At 38.4% G+C, this 19,936-nt stretch overlaps 1 pseudogene; it reads right to left on the bottom strand.

The window, feature by feature from the left end:
- Positions 1-16,867: 16,867 nt before the first annotated feature.
- The window catches only part of LOC134381115 (F-box/WD repeat-containing protein 12-like), a 36,533-nt pseudogene continuing 33,464 nt past the window's right edge, over positions 16,868-19,936 (bottom strand).

Raw genomic sequence — 19,936 nt, 5'->3', positions numbered from 1 at the left:
AATGAAAAGGAAAAACAACATACTAAAACTTGTAGAATGCAGCAGAAAGAGTGATCAGAGGAAATTTAAACCTGCAAATGGCTACATTAAAAAAGAAGATTCCAAAAGAGTAATTAAATTTTATACCTTAAAGAACTAGAAAAAGAAGAGCATACTAAGCCAAAAAGCCAGCAGAAAGAAAGAACAGAGATTAAAGTAGAGATAAATGGAATAGGAATAGAAAAAATCCGTGAAACTAAAGGTTGGTTCTCTGAGCAGATGAACAAAATTGGTAAACCTTTAGCTAGATTGACTAAGAAAAAGAGAAACTCAAATTATTAAAATCAGAAAAGAAAGTGGGGTCATGATCCTACATTACAGAAAAAGAAAGGATTATACAAGAACACTATGAATAACTGTACACCAACAAATTAGATAACTCAAATGAAATGTACAAATTCCTAGAAACACATAAATTACAAAAACTAAGGAATGCAACACACAAAATCAATCAGTATAATACAAGGGTGCTTCAAAATGTTCATGGAAAAATAGAATTAAAAGATAATATGAATCTTCCCATGACCTTTTGGAAATATCCTCATACACCACATAAATAGAATAAAGGGGGAAATAAAAGATATGGTCATCCCAACTGATGTTTTTATTTTATTTTATTTTATTTATTTATTTATTATTTTTTTATTATTATTTTTTAAAATTTTATTATGTCGATATACATTGTGGCTGATTATTGTTGCCCATGACCAAAACCTCCCTCTCTCCTCCCTCCCCCCCAACAATGTCCTTTCTGTTTCCTTGTCGTATCAACTTCAAATAATTGTGGTTGTTATATCTTCTCCCCCACCCCGGTTTTTTTTTTCTTTTTTTTTTTTGTGTGTGTGTGTGTGTGTGAATTTATATATTAATTTTTAGCTCCCACCAATAACTGAGAACACGTGGTATTTCTCTTTCTGTGCCTGACTTGTTTCACTTAATATAATTCTCTCCAGGTCCATCCATGTTGTTGCAAATGGCAGTATTTCATTCGTTTTTATAGCTGAGTAGTATTCCATTGTGTAGATGTACCACATTTTCCGTATCCACTCATCTGATGATGGACATTTGGGCTGGTTCCAACTCTTGGCTATTGTAAAGAGTTCTGCAATGAACATTGGGGAACAGCTATATCTTCGACTTGATGATTTCCATTCCTCTGGGTATATTCCCAGCAACTGATGTTTTTTAAAAAGGATCAAACAAAATACCATACCTTTCCCTATTAAAACATGCTAACTAGGAATACAGGGACAACCTCAAGTTGATAAAAGGCATTTATGAAAAACCCACAGTTAACATCATACTCGGCGGTGGGAGGCTGAAAGTGTTTCCCCCTAAGATATGGAACATAACAAGGATACCTGCTTTTATCAATTGTTTTTAGCATTGTACTGGAATTTCTAGCCAGAGCAATTCGGAAAGAAAATAAATAAATAAATAAATAAAGGCCTCCAAATTGGAAAGTAAGAAGTAAAACAACCCTTGTTTTCAGATAACACAATTTCTATATATAAAATCCTAGAGAATTCCCCCAAATCTATTAGAACTAATAAAACAATTCAACAAAGTTGCAAGATACAATATCAACACAAATAAGTCACATTTCTAAATGCTAGTAATGAGCAATCAAAAGGGAAATTAAGAAAACACTTTGATTTACAAAAACATTCAAAAGAATAAAATATCTAGAAATAAATTTAACCAAGGAAGAGAAAAACTTTTACACTGAAAACTACAAAATACTTATGAAAGAAATTCAAGAAGACCTAAACAAATAAACAAATCTTGAGGACTCATACTTTCCAGTTTCCAAATTTACTACAAAGCTACAGAGATTTTAAAAAGTGTGCTACTGGTAAAGATAAACATATGGACCAACAGAATAGAATTGAGATTTCATAAATAAACATCTATGGCCAATTTATTTTTGACAGTGTGCCTAGCCATAAAAAAGGAAAAACAGTCTTCAACAAATGGTGTTGGACAACTGAATATCTGCACACAAAAGAGTGGAGTTGGACCTCTACATCATACCATATACAAAAATTAACTCAAAATGTATCATAGACTTGAATATAAGAGCCCAAACTATAAACCGTCAGAAGAAATCTTTGGAATCTTGGATTCATCAATGGATTCTTAGTTATAGCACCAAAAACATGAGAAACAGAAGACAAAATAAAAATATTGGACTTCATCAAAATTAAAAACTTTCATGCATCAAAGGCCATTATTAAGAAAGTGAAAAGGCAATTTACAGAATGGAAGAAAATATTTGAAAATTATATATCTGGTAAATGTTTGATATCCAGACTATAAATAACTCGTACAACTCAACATCAAAAAGATAATCCTATTTAAGAATTGAGAAAGGATTTAAACACTTCTCCCAAAATAATATACAAATGGCCAAAAAGCACATGAAAAGATGTTCAACATCAATAGTCATTAGAAAAATGAATCAAAACCACAATGAGATACCACTTCACACCACTGGGATGGCTGGAATAAAATGAACAAACAAAGAGGAAACTAACAAGTATTAGTGAGGATGTGTAGAAATTGGAGCCCTCATACATGGCTGCTGGGAATGTAAAATGGTCTAGCCACTAGAAATGTAGGTAGGCAGTTCCTTGAAAAATTAAACATAATTGACAACAGGTGTTTAAATCAAAACTTGCATACAAATGTTTACAGCAGCATTATTTACAATAACTGAAAGGTGGAAAAAACACAAATGTTCATCAGCAGATGAATAAACAAATTATAGTGTATATACACACAATGAAATATTATTCAGCCATACAAAGGAATGAAGTACTCATAAATGCTGCAATGTATAAGAGCCTTAAAAACATTATGCTAAATAAAAGAAGTCAGACACAAAAGATCACAGTTACATTATATGAAATATCCAGCATAGGTAAATCCATAGAGACAGAAAACAAATAGGTGGTTGCCAGGAGCTGGGGAAGGAGAGAATGGGAATGACTGCTTAACGTGGTATGTGGTGTTTCTTGGGTTGATAAAAATGTTGAATTGCACACTTTAAAATGGCTAATTTTATGTTATGTGAATTTCATCTCTAAAAAATATTGAAGAAATATAGAGGATCTTTCATACTAAATGAAAAGGACATTATAAAGAGCATCAGTAAATATAACTGAAAGAGGTAAATATGAAAGATGGCATAAATGTATTTATTGTTTAATGCTTTTTTTCACCTACATGACTTAAAAGACAAAGCATAAAGCACAAATTATAAATCTGTGTTGTTGGCACAAATGTAAAAAGATCTTATCTGTATGACAACAGCAGACAGGAGGGGACAAAGAAAGGGGTTATGTAGAAGCAAAGTTTTTGGATACTATTAAAATTAAGTTGGTATTGATTCAAGCTAAACTGCTATTAAGATATTAATAGTAATTATCTGGGTAACCAGTAAAAAATTACTAAAACATGTAAAAGGAATGTTTGGAGGGACAACACTAAGTGAGATTTGGACACAATCCTCCAATCCAGGATGTGGTATGTGCTCTGCTGCAATGACTCATAAACCTACATGTCACCAGCAGACACTAGTCTAGAGCCAACAGGTGTAGGAGTGGCCCCTTTTATTACACCCAGTGATACACTTGCATATTTTCTGTGTTACATTTGTGCAGCCTTGGGCTCTCAGTGATTAGCAGTCCTAGTTCCTGGAGATGGGAGTAGAGACAATTCTTTCAGGGGTCACAGCAGGTGCTCTACTTGACTGGAAGCTGAGATTTCCACCTGTTTTGTTGTTGTTGTTGTTGTTGTTGTTGTTGTTTTGTGTGTGTGTGTGTGTGTGTCAGTGGCCCATAAGGCAAAGAAAGGAGTGACTATAATGATTGGGGTTGTAACTGATAAACATCAGGGACTGGGGCTATAGTATATAATGGTAGTAGGGAGGAGTGTGTCTGGAACCTAGGTAACTGGGGTATCTTTAAACTTTTTTAAAGAGCAAGGAACACAACCCCAACTAAGGGCTGACACCTTAGGGATGAAGGTCTGGGTTACCCCAACAAGCAAACAACCCAGACTGCACAAAGCACCAGTTTGGATAAGAGGATTCAGCAAAGGGGACTCCCTCTAATTTCACTAACATTCTCACCTGTTACTTCATTTGGGGGGTTGTGTCAACTGCATGTCTTTTAACTTTATGGTGTCCTTTGCTACCAAAGATTTAAATTTTGGTAGACTATTTTGTTGTGGGTTTTACTTTTTTGTTACTTAATTCTTCTTTAAAGGTCTCCCCTAGTATTATTTTTTTCTTATAATTTTAAAATTTTGTTTACATCCTGTATAAAACACAAGAAATTTTTGTGCATGGTATAAGGAAGAAATCTGATTTTATACCATTTGGAGAGCTAGTCCTTCCAGTATCACTTACGAAGCATTAATTTCCTCCTCTGATGTGAAATGTCATCTATGGTGTACATTAAACTTGCAGATATATGTGGCTTTGTTTCTTCCTCCTCTATTCTGTTTGTCTACTCGTGACCACCACCACCTTGTTTCAATGACTAAAGTTAATTTTTATCTTTATAACTCAGAGAGCCGGTTGCTCTATCCTCTAACCTTCTTGGTTCTGCAAAAGTCTTGGCTATTTTTGCACCCTTATAACTCCACATACATTTTAGAATCATTTTTTTCACATTCCATTCTTTAAAAAACTGTAGCAATTTTAATGATATTGCTTTTAATTTGTGACCTCTTTAATAAAAATAGTTCTTCTACCCATGAACATTGAATATCTCATTAATATTCTTTTAATGGAATATCTCTTTATTCCTTTAGAAAAGCTTTGTCTTTTCTCCATTAATTTTTTTTAAAAAGACGATTCCTAGATATAATTTCTTCTGTTATTGTGATTATCATACTTATTTTTCATATTTTCTGATTTTTGGTATGTTGACTTCAATATGCGGATAACTTATTTACCAATCATGCTGAATTTTGCTTACTAATTCTAATGATTTTCTTAGGTTTCTAAAAGGGATATAGTACTGTTTAGAAATTGTGATGAATATACTTCCTTTCTAATCTTTTTAGGACTCAATTGTATTAGGGAAGGGGAAAAAAATGGTCCTACATGTGTTAGCACCAGAGCAACACTTAATTATGGTGGTGATCACTGTCACCCTCCCCTTCTTTCTGACTTGAGTTAATGGAAGGATTTGAGGAGGGTTCATAGAGACTTGCATGCTTCTGGAGGACTCCACCAGCCTACTGAGGTCCTCACACTACCCCAGTTGCAGCAGTGCCCACTGAATGCCATAAAAGCAGCCTTCAGATTTTGGACTTGGAGAGTGTGAGAGCATGGCATATTTCCCATGTATTTCTTTCTGGGGCCAGGGCACCATACCTCAGTAGACCACGTTGTCCTGATAGGAGCCCATCTGCCAGATGCAGAATACACCTACAGCAAGAGGGGCTTCCTGTGCTCCCATTAGGACTTCCCTTACCAAACCACCACGTACCCCCACAGCAGGGATCTACAGAGATGCACCATTCCTGGGTAGGGCCACTAGATGCAGACATGGCACCACCCTTAATATCAGAGCTGACCCACAAAGAATGGTGGGACTGCACCTGATTATCGCTTCCCCTAAGAACTTCTCGGACATGCATCTGTTCCTCAGTCTCCATGGGCCCACACCTCTCAGGTAGACCTGGAAACGCAACATCCCCATCTGATCTCCAGTCTCTTACCATTACCCCAACCTTTTCCACTGTGTCTTCAGCAATAACCCCTGCATTCTGAACTTACCTGAATCTTCTGAACATAACAGCTATTTCCTTTTTTTACTGTGCCATGTGTATTTCTGTCAGCTAATTTCTCTTTTGTCTTGTCTCCCCCACTACTGTCTATGGGACACCTTTGTCCTGGCCATCCTCATCAATTAGTCCACAAATTTCAGGACATCACACAAAACTGTGATGAAACAAGATGAGGAATGGAGCCCACCACTGGCACTTTCAAGAACTAATGAAGACCTTGGGGAAATGACTGCATCTGGTTTTAGTTATACAGGACACAGTGGCTATGTTATGTAAAATACTGCTGTTAAAGGGCAAACATAGGAAATAGGGAATATTTGGATATTGGGTAGCCAAAGTAATAGACTGTTATCAACAGCTTTTTATCCTTACTTTTGATTTCTGAGGAATTTTTCCTTCCTACCTTTGATAAATTTTCCACCCTGTGAGTCTTGTTGGGAGCATGCACATGTACACACACACACAGCATCCTGAATCTCATCACCTCCCTCAGGAGTAGCTGGCAAGTTTTTCAGATGGTGGCTGTGGTGCCTGTTCAGTGACAGTAGCAGCAGTATGGTGGCAGCAAAGGGCAGAGCCTGAGGCAAATGGTGGTGGTGACACAGTGGAGCTGCTGGAGCAGGCCTTGCTTGTCTCCTGCTGCCCAGATGCCCTTGTCTTTCCTCTTTTTCCAGCCTTCCCACTGACTTAGTGGGCTACTCCATTTTCTTCCAATAAATCCCTTTTTTGGTTTCAGTCGGTCAGTGTCAACTCCTGTTGCTTGCAATTAAGAACTCTAAATGATACACCCAAAATCTCAGCCAGGGCTTCCACACTGACCAACTCCAGGGGCACCACTGTTAGAAAATAAAAAGTGGCAGCCTAGAGTTATGCAATGCGGCACCACAAAACTCATCTATGTGAAAGCAAGAATTATGTACTAATGTATGTAAAGCACACAACACAGAATAGGAAGATAAAAAATATTTACTTAATTACATATTTGGACAACAAAAACAACTATGTTATAATCCCAGCACATAAGCATGGGCTTTCTAAAAGCCCCAGACTTGTATTCAACTCCTTTCTGCCACTTACTATCTGAATAATTTTGGGCAGGTTGCTCAGCATCTGGAAAGTGGGGCTAACAATGGGTTAATTACTGTCCTTTTTTTTTTTTTTTTACTGTAACAAAGTTGATAATACATATCTGTGAGGTACAGAGTTGAACATCAGAACCCAAGTGCAATATGTGGTGCTCACATGAGAATAATTATTATATTCAATAATATACATTATCATTGCTATTCATGATTCTAATAACCCCAGTTGTCCTTTTGAAAGTTCAATGTATTATTGGGAATGTTGTATCTTTCTTTCTTTTATATATATGTTTATTATTTTAGCTCCCACTTATGAGTGAGAACATATGGTATTTCACAGCAGGGAGACATCCAGCAGGGGAGGTGAAAGCTCTGCAGAAACCACATGCCCTGTGGTGCCGCCATGCAACCCAGCATCCTGGCCCAGTGCGTACAGAGCAGAGAGATGTCCAGCAGGGGATGAGGAAGTTCCACAGAGACCACACGCCCTGTGGTGCCAGTGTGTGATCTAGCACGCTGGCCCAGTGTGTGCAGAGCAGGGAGACATCCAGCAGGGGAGGCAGAAGCTCCACAGAGAACACACACCCTGCAGTGCCACCATGCGACCCAGCAGCCCAGCCAAGTGCACACTGACCAGAGAGGTGGCTCCCCAGAGAGGCCCAAGACCCGAGGCAACCACACAGGCAAGGAACTAGTGGCCAACTGAGCAGACACTGAGGTAGCCATACCAAATTGGCAACCACAGCAACATCCCGGCCAGACAAGAGTGTCAAAACTGTGGACTGTGAAACCCCTGCCACAATGACTAAACATCAAAGGAAAGATACCAGAAATATGAACAATCAAGAAAGTAAACCACCAAAGGGTAATAACTCTCAATCTCTAGATCCTATAGAACAAGAAGCCCTTGAAATGTCTGACAAGGAATTTCGAGTGATAATTCTAAGGAAACTGAATGAGATACAAGAAAACTCAGCTAGATAACATGATGAAACGAGGAAAAGTATATAGGACCTGAAAGAAGAAATGTACAAGGAAATCAATGTCCTGAAAAAGAACGTAGCAGACCTAGCTGAATCGAAGAATTCATTAAATGAAATAAAAAGCACAACAGAGAGTTTAACCGGCAGGCTTGCAGAAGTAGAAGAACTTCTGACCTTGAAGTTGGGCTGTTTGAAATAACACAGGCAGACAAAAAAAAAAAAAAAAGGAAGAAAAGAAAGAAAGAAAGAAAAAAGAATTAAAGGCATTGAAGAAAATCTGAGAGAGATATCAGACAACCTTAAGTGCTCAAATATCCAAGTCATAGGTATTCCAGAAGGGGAGGAAAAAGGAGATTGCATTGAAAACATATTCAACAAAATAGTGGCAGAAAACATCCCAGTTATTGGAAAAGACCAAGATCTTCAGATTCAGGAAGCTCGAAGATCCCCAAACGTATTCAACCCAAAAAGGTCTTCTCCAAGACATGTTATAGTCAATTTGGCAAAACTCAAAGACAAAGAGAGAATCTTAAAAGCTGCAAGAGAGAAGTGTCAAATCACTTATAAGGGAGCCCCAATCAGACTAACACCAGACTTTTCATCACAAACCCTAAAAGCCAGAAAGGAATGGGTAATATATTCAAAATGATAAAAGACAGAGATTGCCAGCCAAGAATACTCTACCCTGCAAGGCTATCCTTCCAAAATGAAGGGCAAATAGTATATTTCTCAGACAAACAAAAACTGCGGGAGTTCACTACCACACGACCATCCTTACAAGAAATTCTCAAGGGAGTACTGGGTTTGGTACTGGTAAAATAACTACCACTGCCATAAAAACCCAAGAAAAATCAAAACCCACTAGTATAATGAAAATGGCATTCATGAAGAGAAAACAAACAAACAAACAGAAAGGCTATCTACAACCCAAGGAACCAACAAATACAGAAAACAAGCAGTAAATCAGAAAGAAAGAAACAAAAGACACCTAGGAAATCCAAACAATAATCACTAAAATGCTAGGATTAAATCAACACTTTTCAATAACAACTCAATGTAAAAGCCTTAAATTCCCTAATCAAAAGACACAGACTGGCTGATTGGGTTAAAAAGGAGGACCCAGCTATATGTTGCCTCACCCATAAAGACTCGCCTAGACCAAGAGTGAAAGGATGGAAAAAGATTTACCATGCAAACAGAAATGAAAAATGTGCTGGAGTAGCTATTCTTAAATCTGATAAAATAGACTTTAACTAAAAACTATCAAAAGAGATAATGAAGGCCACTGCATAATGATAAAACGATTGATCCATCAAGAAGACATAACAATCCAAATACATATGCACCCAATGTTGGAGCAGCCAGATTTATAAAGCAAACTCTATTAGACCTAAAGAAGGAAATAGACACTAATACCATAATAGTAGGGGACCTGAACCCCCCACTGACAATATTGGACAGATCATCTAGGCAAAGAATCAGCAGAGAAACACAAGATCTAAACAACATACTAGACCAATTGGACTTGGCAGATATCTACAGAACATTCCATCCAACAACCTCAGAATATTCATTCTTCTCATCAGCACATGGATCATTCTCCAGGAGAGATCACATGTTAGGTCACAAATCAAGTCTCAACAAATTCAAAAAAATTGGAATTATCCTATGTATTTTTTCAGACCATAATGCATTAAAATTAGAAATCAATACCAAGCAAAATTCTGGAAACTATACAAACACATGGAAATGAAACAGCATTCTACTTAATGACATATGGGTCCAAGAAGAAATCAAACAGGAAATCAAAAAATTTATTGAAACTAATGAGAATAATGATACATCATACCAAAACCTGTGGGATACTGCAAATGCAGTACTAAGGGGGAAATTTATCGCATTAAATGCTTACTTCAGAAGAATGGAAAGACGGCAAGTGAACAACCTAACACTTCCCCTTAAAGAACTAGAAAAACAAGATCAATCCAAACCCAAAGTTAGCAGACAGAAAGAAACCATTAAGATCAGAGCAGAACTTAATAAAATTTAAACCCAAAAACAATACAAAAGATCAACAAATCAAAAAGTTGGGTTTTTGAAAAGATAAATAAAATTGAGAAACCATTAGCACAGCTTACTAAAAAAAGAAGAGAGAAGATCCAAATAACAAAAATTAGAACTGAAAAAGGTGATATTACAACTGATACATCTGAAATACAAGGAATCATTTGAGAGTACTATCAACAAATATATGCCAACAAATTTGAAAATCTGGAGGAAATGGATAAATTTCTGGACACACACAAGCTACCAAAACTGAGGCAAGAAGATGTAGAAAATCTGCACAGACCAATAACAATAAAGGAGATTGAAGCTGTTATCAGAAGGCTCCAAACAAAGAAAAACCCAGGAGCACATGGATTCACAGCAGAATTTTACCAAACATTCTCTACAAACTATTCCAAAAGATTGAAACAGAGGCAAATCTCCCAAACTCATTCTATGAAGCAAACATCATCCTGATACCAATACCAGGTAAAGATACAACTAAAAAATAAAACTACAGTCTGATATCCTTAATGAATATAGATGCAAAAACCCTCAATAAAATACTAGCTAAAAGAATACAGCAACATATACATAAAATTATTCAGCACGATGAAATGGGATTCATCCCAGGGATGCAAGGTTGGTTCAACATATGCAAATCAATAAATGTGATACACCATATTAATAAAATCAAACAGAAGGATCACATGGTCATCTCTATAGACGCTGAAAAAGCATTCGATAAAATTCAACATTCATTCATGACAAAGACCCTCTATAAGTTAGGTATAGATGGAAAGTATCTCAACATAATTAAAGCCATATATGATAAACCCATTGCCAATATCATCTTGAATGGGAAAAAGCTGAAAGCTTTCCCTTTAAGAACAGGAACTAGACAAGGATGCCCACTCTCACCACTCCTATTCAACATAGTGTTGGAAGTACTAGCCAGAGCAATCAGAGAAGAGAAGGAAATAAAGGGCATCCAGATTGGAAAAGATGAAGTCAAACTGTCCCTGTTTGCAGATGACATGATCCTATATATCAAACAGCCTAAAGCCTCTACAAAAAAACTCTTGGAGTTGATAAATGATTTCAGCACAGTAGCAGGATAGAAATTCAACACACAAAAATCAGTAGCATTTCTATTCTCCAATAGTGAGCATGCAGAATGAGAAATCAAGAAAGCTTGCCCATTTACAATAGCCACCAAAAAAATAAACTACTTAGGAAAAGAGTTAACCAAGGATGTGAAAAATCTCTATCATGAGAACTACAAACCACTGCTGAGAGAAATTAGAGAGGATACAAGAAGATGGAAAGCTATCCCATGCTCTTGGATTGGAAGAATCAACATTGTGAAAATGTCCATACTACCCAAACTGATATACAAATTCAATGCAATCCCCATCAAAATTCCAATGACATTTTTCTCAGAAATGGGAAAAACTATCCAGACAGTTATATGGAATAACAAAAGACCACACATAGCCAAAGCAATGCTGAGCAAAAAAATAATAATAATAAAGCTGGATGCATAACACTACCTGACTTTAAACTATACTACAAAGCTATAATAACCAAAACAGCATGGTACTGGCATAAAAACAGACACATTGATCAATGGAATAGAATAGAGAATCCGGAAATTAATCCACACACCTACAGCCATCTGATCTTTGACAAAGGCACCAAGCCTATACACTGAGGAAGAGACTGCCTCTTCAGCAAATTGTGCTGGGATAACTGGATATCAATATGCAGGAGAATGAAACTAGCCCGTACCTTTCACCATATACTAAAGTCAACTCAAAATGGATTAAAGAATTAAATATACATCCTGAAACAATAAAACTTCTTAAAGAAAAAATAGGAGAAACACTTCAGGAAATAGGACTGGACACAGACTTCATGAATACGACTCCTAAAGCACGGGCAACCAAAGGAAAAATAAACAAATGGGGTTATATCAAACTAAAATCTTCTGCACAGCAAAAGAAACAGAGTTAAAAGACAACCAACAGAGTGGAAGAAAATATTTGCAAAATATACATCTGACCAAGGATTAATATCCAGAATATACAAGGAACTCAAACAACTTTACAAGAAAAAAACAAGCAACCCAATTAAAAAATGGGCAAGAGCTAAATAGGCATTTCTCTAAAGAAGATATACGAATGGCCAACAGACATATGAAAAAATGCTCAATATCACTCAGCATTCAGGAAATGGAAATCAAAACCACACTGAGATACCATCTCACCCCAGTTATGAGGGCTAATATCCAAAAGACTGTGAACGATAAATGCTGGCGAGGTTGCGGAGAAAAAGGAACACTACTACAATGTTGGTGTGGCTGCAAAATGGTGCAGCCTCTATGGGAAATGGTATGGAGGTTCCTCAAACAATTGCAGATAGATCTACCATATGACCCAGTTGTCCCACTGCTGGGAATATACCCAGAGGGATGGAAATCATCAACTTGAAGGTACATCTGTTCCCCAATGTTCATCGCAGCACTCTTTACAATAGCTAAGAGTTGGATCCAGCCCAAATGTCCATCAGCAGATAAGTGGATACGGAAAATGTGGCATATCTACACAATGGAATACGACTCTGCTGTAAAAAAGAATGACATACTGCCATTTGCAACGACATGGATGGACCTAGAGAGAATTATGTTAAGTGAAACAAGTCAGGCACAGAAAGACAAATATCATATGTTCTCACTTATTTGTGGGAGCTAAAAATAGATAAATTAATACACAAAAAAATAGGGTGGGGGATGGAAGAAGACATAACAATTACAATTCCTTGAAGTTGATATGACAAGCAAACAGAAAGGGCATTGTTGGGAGGGAGGGGAGAAAGGGAGGAGGGAGGGAGGTTTCAGTAATGGGCCACAATAATCAACTACATTGTATATTGACAAAATAAAATAAAATTTGAAGAAAAAAAGAACATACGGTATTTCTCTTTCTGTGCCTGGCTTATTTAACTTAGTATGATTTTTTCTAAGTTCATTCATGTTGCTGCAAATGGCAATATTTCATTCTTTTATTTACAGCTGAGTAATAGTCCATTGTGTAGATATACCACATTTTTCTTATCCCGTCATCCGATGATGGACATTTAAGTTGGTTCCAACTCTTGACTAAATAGAGCTGCAATAAACATGGGAATGTAGGTATCTCTTCAACATGATGCTTTCCATTCCTTTGGGTATATACCCAGCAATGGAATTGCAGGATTATATGGCAGTTCTATCTGAAGTTGTTTAAGGAATCTCCATACCATTTTCCATAATGGCTGCATCAATTTACAGTCCCACCAAGTGTAGGAGGTTTCCTTTTTCTCCACATCTTCACCAGCATTTGTTGTTCTCTGTGTTTTTGATGACAGCCAGTCTAACTGGGGTGAGATGGTATCTTAATGTGTTTTTTTTTACATTTTCCTGATGCTGAGTGATGTTGAGCATTTTTTCATGTGTCTCTTGGCCTTTGCATATCACCTGTATTAGTCCGTTTGTTTTGCTATAACAGAAATACCTGAGACAGTGTAATTTATAAAGAACAGAGGTTTATTTGGCTCATAATTCTGGGACAGCTGCATCTGGCTTAGGCCTCAGGTTGCTTCTACTTATGGTGGAAAGCAGGAGGCAGCTGGCAGGTACAAGCAGACCACATGGTGAGAGGAAGCAAGGAGGGAGGGAAGGTGCCAGGGTCTTTTAAACAACCAGCTCTCATGGGAACTTATAGAGCAAGAACTAAGTACTACCCCCACCTGGGGAGAGCACTAATCCATTCATGAGGGATCCACATCCATGACTCAGTTTCCAACACTGCCACATTGGGGATTAGATTTCCACATGAGTTTTGGTGGTGACAGCACATCCAAACTCTATCATCACCCTTTGAGAAATGTCTGTTCAATTCCTTTGCCAATTTTTTAATTGGGTTATTTGTTTTTTACTGTTAAGTTGAGTTCCTTGTATAGTCGGGATATTAATCCTTTGTCAGATGCATAGTTTGCTAATATTTTCTACCACTCTGTAGGTTGTCTTTTTGCTCTGTTTTTTTCTTTTGCTGTGCAGAAGCTTTGATATCATCCCATTTGTTTATTCTTCCTTTTGTTGCCTGTGCTTTGGGGGTCATATTCATAAAATCTTCGCCCACTCCTACGTCCTGAAGTGTTTCCCCTGCATTTTCTTTTAGGAGGTTTATCATTTCCAGTCTTATATTTAAGTTTTTAATCCATTTTGAGTTGATTTTGGTGTATGGTGAGAGGTACAGGTCTAGTTTCATTTTTCTACATGTGGATGTCCAGTTTTCCCAGCACCATTTATTGAAGAGGCAGTGTTTCCCTCAATGCGTGTTCTTCTTGCCTTTGTTGAAGATCAGTTGGCTGTAGGTTTGTGGGCTGATTTCTGGGTTCTCTATTTGGTTCCCTTGGTCCAAGTGTCTGTTTTTATGCCATTACCATGCTGTTTTGGTAACTACAGCTTTGTAGCATAGTTTGAAGTCAGGTAACATTAAGTCTCCAGCTTTATTTATTTATTTATTTATTTTTGCTCAAGATTGCCTTGGCTATTTAGGGTCTTTTGTTGTTCCATATGAATGTTAGCATTTCTTTTTTCTATTTCTGTGAACAATGTCATTAGTATTTTGATGGGGAGTGCACAGAATCTGTAGATTGATTTGGGAAGTACGGGCATTATCACAATGTTGATTCTTCCAATCCATGAGCAAGGAATGTCTTTCCAACTTTTTGTGTCCTCTTTAATTTCTCTCAACAGTGGTTTGTAGTTCTCATTGTAGAGATCTTCTACCTCCTTGGTTAAGTTGATTCCTAGGTATTTTACTTTTTTTGTGACTATTGTAAATGGAATTGCTTCCTTGATCTCTTTTTCTGCTAATTTGTTGTTGGAGTATAAAATGCTACCAATTTTTGCATGTTGGTTTTGTATCTTGCAACTTTACTAAAGTTGTTAATCAACTCTAAGAGTTTTTTTGTACAGATTTTGGGCTGCTCTATATACACGATCATGTCATCCACAAACAGGGATAATTTGACTTCATCTTTTCCAGTCTGGATGCCCTTTAATTCTTTGTCTTGGCTGACTGCTCTGGCTAATACTTCCAGTACTATACTGAATAGGAGTGGTCAGAGTGGGCTTCCTTGTCTCATTCCCGTTCTCAAGGATCCATTCAGGATGATATTGGCAGAGGGTTTTTCATATGTGTCTTTTATCGTGTGGAGATATTCTCATTCTATACCTAATTTGCTGAGAGTCTTTACCATGCATCTACTGAGATAATCATATAGTTTTTGTCCTTGATTTTGTTGATGTGATGTTTCACACATTTATTGATTTGCATATGTTGAACCATCCTTGTATCCCTCGGATGAATCCCACTTGGTCATGGTGTATAATTTTTTTGATGTGTTGCTGTATTCTGTTTGCTATGCTAATATTTTGTTGAAGATTTTTGCATCTATGTTCATCAGAGATACTGGCCTATCATTTCCTTTTTTTGTTGAATCTTTGTCTGGCTTTGGTATCAGGGTGATACTGACTTCATAGAATGAGTTGGGAGAATGGCCTCTGTTTCAATTTTTTGGAATAGTTTGAAAAGAATTGGTATTAATTCTTTAAATGTTTGGTAGAATTCAGCAGTAAAACCACCTGGTCCTGGGCTTTTCTTTGTTGGAAGAATCCTGATTATTGCTTCAATCTCTTTGCTTGTTTATTGGTCTGTTTTGGTTTCTATTTCTTCTTGGTTCAGTCTTGGTAGTTTGTGTCCAGAAATGTATCCATTTCCTCCAGGTTTTCAAATTTGCTGCCATGTAGTTATTCATAACAGCCTATAGTGATTCTTTGTATTTCTGTGATATTGGTTGTTATGTCTCCTTTTTCACTCTAATTTTTGATATTTGGGTCTTCTCTCTTCTGTTTTTAGTTAGTCTGGCTAATGGTTTGTCTATTTTATTTATCTTCTCAAGAAACCAACTTTTTGTTTGACTGATCTTTTGTATTGTTTTTTGGGGGGGTTTCTATTTCATTTAGTTTTGCTCTGATCTCAATTATTGCTTTCTATCTACTACCTTTGGTATTAGATTGTTCTTGTTTTTATAATTCTTTGAGTTGTAGTGTTAGGTTGTTAGTTTGAAAACTTTCTATTCCTTTGATGTAAGCATTTAATGCAATAAACATCCCTCTTAGAACTGCCTTGCAGCATCCCATATGTTTTGATATGATGTTTCACTATTTTCATTATTTTGAGAAATTTTTTGATTTCCTGTTTAATTTCTTCTTTGAACCATATGTCATTCAGGAGCCTGTTGTTTAATTTCTATGTACTTGTATAATTTCCAGAGTTTTGCTTGTTGTTGATTTCTAGTTTTAATCCATTGTGGTCTGCAAAAATACTTGAAATGATTTCAATTTTTAAAAATTTATTGAGGCTTGATTTGTGGCCTAGCATGTGATCTATTCTGGAGACTGTTCTGTGAACTGGTGAGAAGTATGTATACTCTGTAGTGGCTGGATGAAATGTTCTGTAGATATCTGGAAAGTCCAATTGGTCTAAAGTGTGGTTTAAATCCTGTGTTTCTCTATTGACTTGTTGCCTAGATGATCTGTCCAATTTTGAGAGAGGGGTGTTTAGGTCCCCTACTATTACAGTATTGGGGTCTACCTCTTTCAATTACTGTCTTTTTAAATTTCATTTTCCTTGTCTGAAAAACAGAGACAATCATACCCATTTTGTTCACTTGTGAGGATTTAAAAGTAAAGTCACACAGCACAGTGCTTGGCACACACTAGGCACCCAAGAATTACTAATTCCTGCCCCAATGCTGGTAACATCATTCCAGTTTCTGCATGTGTTCAAATTGAGACCCTTTTCACTTGGTACCACCCTTTGACCCATGCTGCACCTTGAAGCAGTATGACCTCAGGCTACTCTCCATGTTATTGGTTTCCATGCCTACAATGCTCATGCCGTCGCTTTCCACATGGGTAAATTTACTGCAAAGAGAAGGGGCATGCTGGGTGTTAATTAGAGAAAAGGACAAGAACTTAAGTAGTTAAAGCCTTTACATGCAGGTGGAACTCAGCCTCCTGTGCTGTCTCCCACCCAGTCCACCCCATCTGGCCCCATTTCTATCTCTTGCTTACTCTGGGCATTGATTTGAGGACCTAAATTCATTTGTAACAATTAGCAAATATCGCATTCTTAAGTGGGAATATCAGTTCTGGGCCCTCCTCAGAAGAGCTCCTGAATCACAATGATTCCAGCTATTCTAGAAACTTCTCCTGATATAGGAGGAGGGGCACCTAATCCAATCTGGGCAAATCTGAGTCATTTCCCCAGAATTTAGAATTAATATATCACTTCCTGATCACTCTCATTGCTATCTTGAATGAAAGAAATGTAGGCACAAGAGCTAATGAGTGTGGACATTTTCCACAAGGTCAAAGTCAGGGTTCAGCTGAGCTTTGCTGTGTGCTCTCTGTGAGACCTTGGACAAAATATCCATATCTGTATGTTTCTGTTTTATCTGTAAAACATGGGTGATGCCAACTGCATGTGTAGTTTTTGCACATTACAGGAGACAATGTATGTTATGCATAGCTACAGCCAACATCTTTAGAGGAAGAGGAAACAGAATCTAAGCAGTGCTTGCCTTGGGTCCCATTAGGAAGGGAGAGGCTGGGCTTATGATAGTAGGTCTTATTAACATCCTTTCCAACATTTCCTTAGAAAACACTGCTTGGTAGGCCATGTAAGGTCATTTTACAGGCAAAGTGAAGGAAAACAGCCAATTACCTGTCCCATCTGTGGGATCCCCCAAGCAAATGATAGCAGCTCTTGAGGATGGGATATTTCTTTTCTTTGTTCCACACATAGACTCGCAAAGAGAAGTCAAGGGAAGAGGTGATGACTTGGTTTGGGTCCTTGAAACGAAAAGTCAAGTAAGTGTGGATGTGGACTCCGGAAGGCAGAAAGCCGCGACATGGGCAGGGGCACCACACTCACCACCCACGTAGATGTGATGGGCTTCTGGTGGTCTTGGAAGGCAGCCAGCTTCAAGCCGTGAATGGTGAACAGCACCAGCTTTGCGCCAGAGACCAGCAGGATCACCTGTGAGCCATGGTCCTTCATGAGGTGGGAGGCACCATGGTGTCTGGGAAGAGGAAACTGATGATCTGTTGCACTTTTTGAAATAAAGACACAGAAATTGGCTTCTCTGGAATAGACATATGCCTAACCTAAGATGATGTAGTACATTGAAAAGAGCAATAGTTTTGCAGTTAGACCTGCATTCACTCCTGACCCATGCATTCACGACCCTATATCTCCAGTTCATCAGCTCTAAAATACTGATTACAACACCTTAATTACAGGTGATAGTAAAGATTCAGTGCCACATGCTCGTGGAAGTGACCAGCAGAGTATCTGGCATGTAGTACCTGCAGGGAATGAGGTGCCCTTCCTTCTACCCTTTCTCATCTATGACAGGATGATATAAGAAACGGCAACTTAAGAACTATATGACATTTATGGCATCTGCCAAAAACAATTGAAGATACTATATTTTATATGGTATAACATTCCTTTTTACCAGGAAAAAAATGACCTCTTCTGAAGAATTCATGTGTTCTCTCATATCAGACAAGGGGTTATATTACACATTTTATTTCTCTTTTTTCCTTGGCTGCCAGGAAGCTCAGAGTCAAATTTATGGTCAAATAATGATATGAAAACAAACATAATACAAAAGAAAAAATGCTAAGGACCATCGGGAAGGCCTGTCAGGGTGACGCAGGGTTTGGGACATAGATAAGGAGACAGTGTGAAGAGGGCTGTGGGTCTTATTTTCCTTCTGGACTAGAAGCTCCTTAGGGAAGAGATAGTCATGGCTTGTGTTCATGTTTGTGGGCACTCAGTGCCCAAACAGGGCCTTTGACAAAGCCAGGAAAAGAGGCAGGAATGAGTAAAAGCAGGAAGATCAGTAAGGAGAAGTGAGACTCTAAGAGTCGGCATTTAATGTCTGAATCCCAGGCTGTCCAGAGGGCCCGACACGTAGTAAGTGCTCAGTTGCTCAACCAGCACATAAAATTGCAAACAACACCACCTTCGAGGGGCCACTATATCCCTCTATATCCTGAGAGGAAAAAGAAAGTGTCCCAGAGGAAACGTGAGCAACCTGTGCTGGAAGAATCATACTATGATGGCAGTGACATGCAGACCCGCCGGCACCAGCACAGGGACCCTCACCCAGAATGTTCACTCTGTCCCTGGACTTCTTGGCCCTTAGCTCATAGATAGTGACAACCAGCTGCATGCCATTGTCATTTCTGTGCATCATGATCAGCCTGGCCAACTCGTCAGGGGCCCAGCAGGCTCTGGAACTCAGCAAGACGGGGAGGGTGGTGGAGACAGGAGGCTCGTCTTCCAACGGGTGCAGCAAGGAGTGAGTGTAGAACACCTGGGGAAACGTACCTGCATGGGTCACATTGCAGGTGAGGGAGGGGGCTTCGCAGGCCCAGGAGCACTTGGAAACACCCTTCCCCACCCCTAAGGGACCTAGCCTAGGAATCGGGCTCTGCCCCCACCTCTAACCCCACCCCTGCCCTACTTGGCCCCACAGGGCAGCCATGCCACTTGTGGATCCTCCTTTCCAACTATTCATAGACCAGGGGCTTTTCAAGGCTAATCCCAGCCCACGTCTGGCCCCGCTGGTAGGCCAGGTGCAGTGAGGTCGGTGTGACGGATGAATCAAATAAACAGCATTTTTCTGGTTTTGAACTGCTTGGTCACTGTTTTGCTGTTGCCTCCAAATACACAGCATATTCCTTTCCCATCTCCATATGCCTCCCCTAGGGGCCCTGGCACTGCATTTTCAGAGGGTGGCCTCTCTACATATGGCTGCTCTTCCCTGACCACTCGCCTGCCCAGATACCAGGTC

This window comes from Cynocephalus volans, chromosome 6, assembly GCF_027409185.1.
Source record: "Cynocephalus volans isolate mCynVol1 chromosome 6, mCynVol1.pri, whole genome shotgun sequence".
In the NCBI taxonomy this organism is placed as follows: Eukaryota; Metazoa; Chordata; class Mammalia; order Dermoptera; family Cynocephalidae; genus Cynocephalus; species Cynocephalus volans.
Note: the sequence above shows the minus strand (reverse complement) of the source record. Positions and strands in the feature narration are given on the sequence as shown.